Source organism: Pyxicephalus adspersus, chromosome 5 (assembly GCF_032062135.1).
Source record: "Pyxicephalus adspersus chromosome 5, UCB_Pads_2.0, whole genome shotgun sequence".
Taxonomy (NCBI): domain Eukaryota; kingdom Metazoa; phylum Chordata; class Amphibia; order Anura; family Pyxicephalidae; genus Pyxicephalus; species Pyxicephalus adspersus.
In genome coordinates this window covers 23428767-23434696 of record NC_092862.1, presented here as the reverse complement: position 1 = coordinate 23434696, position 5930 = coordinate 23428767, and positions in this window count along the sequence as shown.

The window sequence follows — 5930 nt, the reverse complement described above, 5'->3', positions numbered from 1 at the left end:
CTTATCTTTCTCTATCATCAGTAACCACTGTAACATTCTCCCAGATTTCACACTAATGTAGTGTATATAAGATGATAATAACCTTTTGTGCATGTAGAAAAGAATGGCAGGCAATTGCAGATTTTCCAATGTGTCAGCAACACTGTGTGTAGCAATAAGGACCAGCATTTTTTTAAGGGATATTAAGGGACAGCTCCATAATGATATCTGTTTCCACATACTTCCCTTGTACAGTACATTGTAAGAACTATAATAAAAAGATGAAAAGAATTATCTTCTGAATTACAATAGAATGAAAATATGGCTGATTTTAATGGACCCCCAGGCCCTATATAGTGCTGGTCATATTTACTTTCTTGAAGCTGTCATAAATGCCTGATATTCTATTATTACTGTTATAAAGATTCATTGGCTATTTGAGAACAAAAATACAGCAAAATTCAAGAGTGGGGAGAAAATAATAGACACGAATAGGAAAACACATCAAAAGAATATTATGGAACTCTATCAAACAGGAACACGTACCCACCTCTAAATGTGTTCATCTCGTTATATCACTGTTATATTAAACAGCGAATAGAAAATGGGACAAATTTCAATTTTTACTTACATGTTTATTGACCATCTTGGGATTTCACACCACTACACTGTAGAAAGTATTCCTAAAATTTATTGTAAATGCACCCACTGATGACTTTAATGTCCATGGGAGGACGAACAATGGACACATCAATATGCAATGTTTGTCTGACTTTATTATGCCACTTAAATAAGTTAAACTTTCTTATATGTTTGCTTGCAGAAATAGTAACTGGTATGTGTAAAGCATGCTTGGATATAGCAAAGTGGGGAATTCAGATAAACAAGCGCTGTATAAATCCAGGAGGGATTTGTAGTATTTTTTCTGATTCTGAGCATCCAGCATTTATATATATCCTGTGTTTTTATATAGAAAACCTGAAATTCAGATATACGTATATATATATATATATATATATATATATATTATAGATATAGATATATATATATATATATATATATATATATATATATATGTCAGTATATCTATTCTATTAAGGCTCTTTTTTTCTTTTACACATATACACATGTATTAAGACTCCAGAACTCCATACATTCAGTACATAGGGAGGGGGTTACTTAGTCCATGGAATTATTGTGAGCATGGTATGTAACATTGTTTAAATTTGAAGGTCATCAAATTTCCAATGGGATCAATAGGTATTTTTCAATAAAACATTTAATTAGCAAAAGGTAGGGAAAAAGGGAAAAGATTTTTTCTGAGATATTTTACATTTTAAAAGATACATGCATATTATGTATTGTGGAATAATTTGTATATTTTGATACACAATGCATTTTAGAGAGTGAAAAAGCACAAATTGTCATATAAGTTGTATCCAGTTATCTATTAACTGTTTTGTTTATTCAGAATAGAACAAATATACAGTAATATAACCATGCAGATACCTGTAGATAAGGACAGTAAATGAAAGACCCTGGTGGATTAGACAAGTAAATTCTGTTCCTCCTACAGTGCAGAGATTTGCCTGATAGACAATTGAGCTCCAGGGTAACCAGACTTTAAAACAGGCTCATCAGTTTAGTATAATTGGTCTAAGATAAGATGGTTATGATTCTTTATAGGGTTATGTTGGAGTGATAACACAGAAAAATTTGGGGGATGTTACATTGTATCACTATATTACTATGTATGACAAGATCCCTTTGTGTGTTATGTTCCGGTATTCCTCAGATTGCATTACCCATGTTAAACAAATTGTGGTTTATAGACCATGGTGGGAATGGTGGTATCCAGGACAATAATTTTATGCACAGCAAGATAGCACTTATCTCTCCCATCACTATGCACAAATTCCATCAAACAGTCCAGTAGGATGGATTGATTCAGGGAGTGCTGGATGGGTACCTACAGAGAGAACAGATGAAACATACCAAGCATGTGGAACAGCCTATGCTGCAACATAAAACAGAATGCAAGCACCATGATGGTACTATGATAGGAGCAGATGCTATTGCTTTATCAATAACTGGAAATAAAATATTAGCTCATACAGAGGGGTAGTAAATCGGATAGTATCCTTCTAACATCGTAGAGGAGAGGACAGGACAGGTGGCATTGTTGGAGCAAGGAGGGTTCAGCAGATGAAATTTCTGTATAGCAGCTGGAATTGCCAGCCAGAGATCTAATAATCTGCTATGATCCTACATTCATGAATGTATTGTTTACAAATTCACCATTTCCTAAAGCTGATCTGTATCCATTCTAATAAAAAATAACTTTATTTACTATGTCAAAAAGATTTGCAAAGCTATTGTTGCTTTCTTCTGATATACGGTTTCAGTTCTTTACACTAAGATAGCTCTCTATGTTGTTATCTAGGCAATTCTTGTGTTATTGATCTGCTGTCATTGTCTAATAATGTAATAAAATATTAAAATATACTTATTGTGCCAAAAAATTATGTATGCCTTCAATTCCTCTTAATTTCCAAGTGATGTGCTTGCAGTTTTGCATATTTATATCCCATGCACAAAATCATGAAATAACTATGAACACTGTTTGCACTAGTTCCAGTAAGTTAAAACAGTACTGACATGTTCCCATCTCCCATCCACAAGTATATTTGATTAACAGAAAGCAGTGGATGCTATGGAATGAGTGTACATTGCTGAAGGCACATGGGTCAGTGTGCTAATGTTGAAGGATCATGAAAAATATCACTTTATTAAAGCAGCTATATCATTCTTACTTTAACTTCAGAGTGCTGATAAAGAGAACCTGGGGAGTGTGCATCTAAGTTTTGCATCTATGCGCTTTGGTGCTATTTTGTTGGAGCCTATACCCCACGAAAGCATCAGTAATCTTGGGCATACTTATGCTATAAACAAAGAAGTCCATATTCAGGTGTTAAGAAGAGCGTCACTTTACTATGAAAACCTAGAACTGAGTGTTTTGTCAAGGCCACAGTGTAGGGCTAGGTACACACAAATAATTATCGTTCGAACGAACGATCAACGATTATTCCCAATAATCCCATAATCTACACACTAGATACAATTGCTTGAACAATCATTTGAATGTTCGTTCAAACAATGCAGAAATTAATATGTAAGTGTATCACAGAACAATCCACGATCACTGAACGACCGTACACACAATAGATTATGAATGATCATCGCCCAATCAGATCCCTGGGAGGCTTAATTGTTTCCAGCAAGATTCCTCGTTTATCGGCGCCATTGACCAGTCGTTGTGAACCTTTTTTGTTAATTATTGAACGATTTGTTGTGGATCATTCGTTTCCAACAAAAATTATTGCACGTGTGTACACAGCCTAAGAAAGAAAGCATGAATAGAATCCAGGCAACTTTGAACTGTGCTGCAATCATCACGGACAGAAGAGAAAAAGTGTTTGGCTTCTGTCTGTCAGTAACTGGAGCTGAACTCTGGTCTCTTTGGTTTTGATCTGTTACCTTGCATGGCTGCAACTAAAGCTACATACACACTTCCAATTATTATCGTCGGAAAACGAACGACGAACGTTCTCGGTCCGGTCGTTCGTTTCCAGCGACTTTCCTCGTTCGTCGGCGTCGTTGGTTACTTTTTTACGAACGATTTTTTGCCCAATCGATCATTCGTCGTTCGATTGGAACGATAAAAATTGGAAGTGTGTACGCACCTTAAGACTTTTTATAGTTGACTTGACCTGTGCTTAGTGATTCCTGAATCCTGCTTACCTGATTACTTGAACTTGTTCCTATGACCAATCAGATTGATTGTCTTTATACTTAAACCCTGCAGCTTCCTGTTCCCTTTGCGTGGTTATTGCAGTTATACTCATACACTGACTTATCTCAACTAATCATAACTATGGCTATCTGGACATTGGCATTGAGAGCTACTGATTACTTGTCCTTTTCTTTGCTTGCTGTTGGGCTCTGAGTACTGGTTCCATACTGTGTCCACAGACTCCTGACACTGCCATGTGTTGGCATTCCCCTTTAGTTTTGAGTATTGCTAATAATCTTGTAGTTATGCTTAGCTCTGTGTTTGATTGCAGCTCATATATTCGGTTTTTATAACAATTTTTGAGGTATAGGAAGTCTTTGCCATGGTCTGTCATCACCAAAGGGCTACACATAATGTTCTATATATCTAGTGCTAAATAAGACTGTCAGAGACTGCAGACATACAAGAGGAGATGGTTAGCAACTACAGAAGACTGAAGACACACTAAAAAAATGAGGCTAATAGAGATCCATTAACTTCCCTTTTTGTACTATAAGGCGACCTACATGGTCCGTATCTTAGACTGGTTCCGACATGGGGAGTTCAAACAATGGGTACGAGTGGAACAGTCTTTTACGCTAGTACCTTTGACGGCGCTCCCATGGTTACCGAAGCTCCCTCACCCGAATTTTAAGCATCACCCTTTGATATTTGCCACTTGGAAGGCCTGTCAGAAACCTGTATTTAAACTTAACCTATCGACCGGGCCCTCCCCCATTGGATTATTGGTAACCCCTCCTTCCCCCCCGGTTTGGAGGATGGGAAATTTGGGGAGATGCGTGAGAGAGGGCTTCAAAGAGCAGAACATTTTATCCACCAAGGGCAGTGGGTCTCGACGGAGACATTGATGGATGGGGTCAAGGGACTTTGACCTTGATTTTTAGAGGTCACTTCAGCTGTCCCATTATCTATGGTCCCACCCCCAAGAATATAGCAGTAACTGTGTGAAAACGGGTTTTGAGACGGTATGTACAGGAAGTGGCTCTCTTAGACACTCTCTGTCCTACCTTTATGCTGTACTTAACCGGACCCCAGAGAACTTTTCCCCTTCATATCTACGGGCATGGGAGGCTGAACTGGGGTATGCTTTGGAATCAGAGCAGAAAAGCAAGATCCTTTCTGCGGTTCATCGGTAATCCACGAGCAGCAAGTATCAGGAACTGAGCTTTAAGATCCTCTCTCGGTGGTATAGGACCCCAGAGCGGCTACACAGCTTTTTCCCTGAAGTCTCAGACAGGTGCTGGCGGTGTAACCTGGAAAAGGGCACCATGTTACACATTTTCTGGTCCTGCCCATTGCTGGGCCCCTATTGGGAACAGGTGAGGGCACTCATACAGAAGGTTACCACCCACAATGTCTCGGGAGTCCCCGGGTTTTTCTTATTGCATCATAACACTATCTCGGATAAGAGCTATAGGAGATCTATTCCCAGACATCTTATAGTGGCAGCGAATGCCTGTATACCTATGTTGTGGAAAACAGCGTTGGTACCCACTGTGGGAATGTGGCTTCACAGGGTTAATGATATGATGCGCATGGAGGACTTGACCGCGAGCTTAAGGGGTACGCAGGAAAAATTCATTATGATGTGGGGTAGCTGGATCTACTACCGAGACACCCAAGAGTTCAAGCGCTACCTGGATCCAAATCTCTCAGGGTGAGGAGGGGGGGAGGGGGACTAATATGTATAATAATATTTTGTATGCTCTCCTCGCTCCTATTTTTCACCCTTTTTTTTTTCTCTAATGCACTTTATGGTCCCACAGATGTACCCAGATGCTAGCGATGATATGTTGTCTGTATCTATACCACAAGTTGTTTCTTTTTTTTTGCCATGTGGAATGTGTAACACACCGCTCTTTGTTTCCTGTATTTACCCTTACCCTGTTTTGTCTTGATTGGTTACTGTCTTGTTTTTGTTGTTAATTATGTTTTTCAAAAATAAAAATTGTTATAAGAAAAAAACTTCCCTTTCAGACATCAATGCCAAGGGGCTGAATGACTGGGGTCCAAGGGCCACACAAGTACCAATGGGCTGCATGACTGGGGTCCAAGGGCCACACAAGTACCAAATAGCTGCATGACTGGGGTCCGAGGG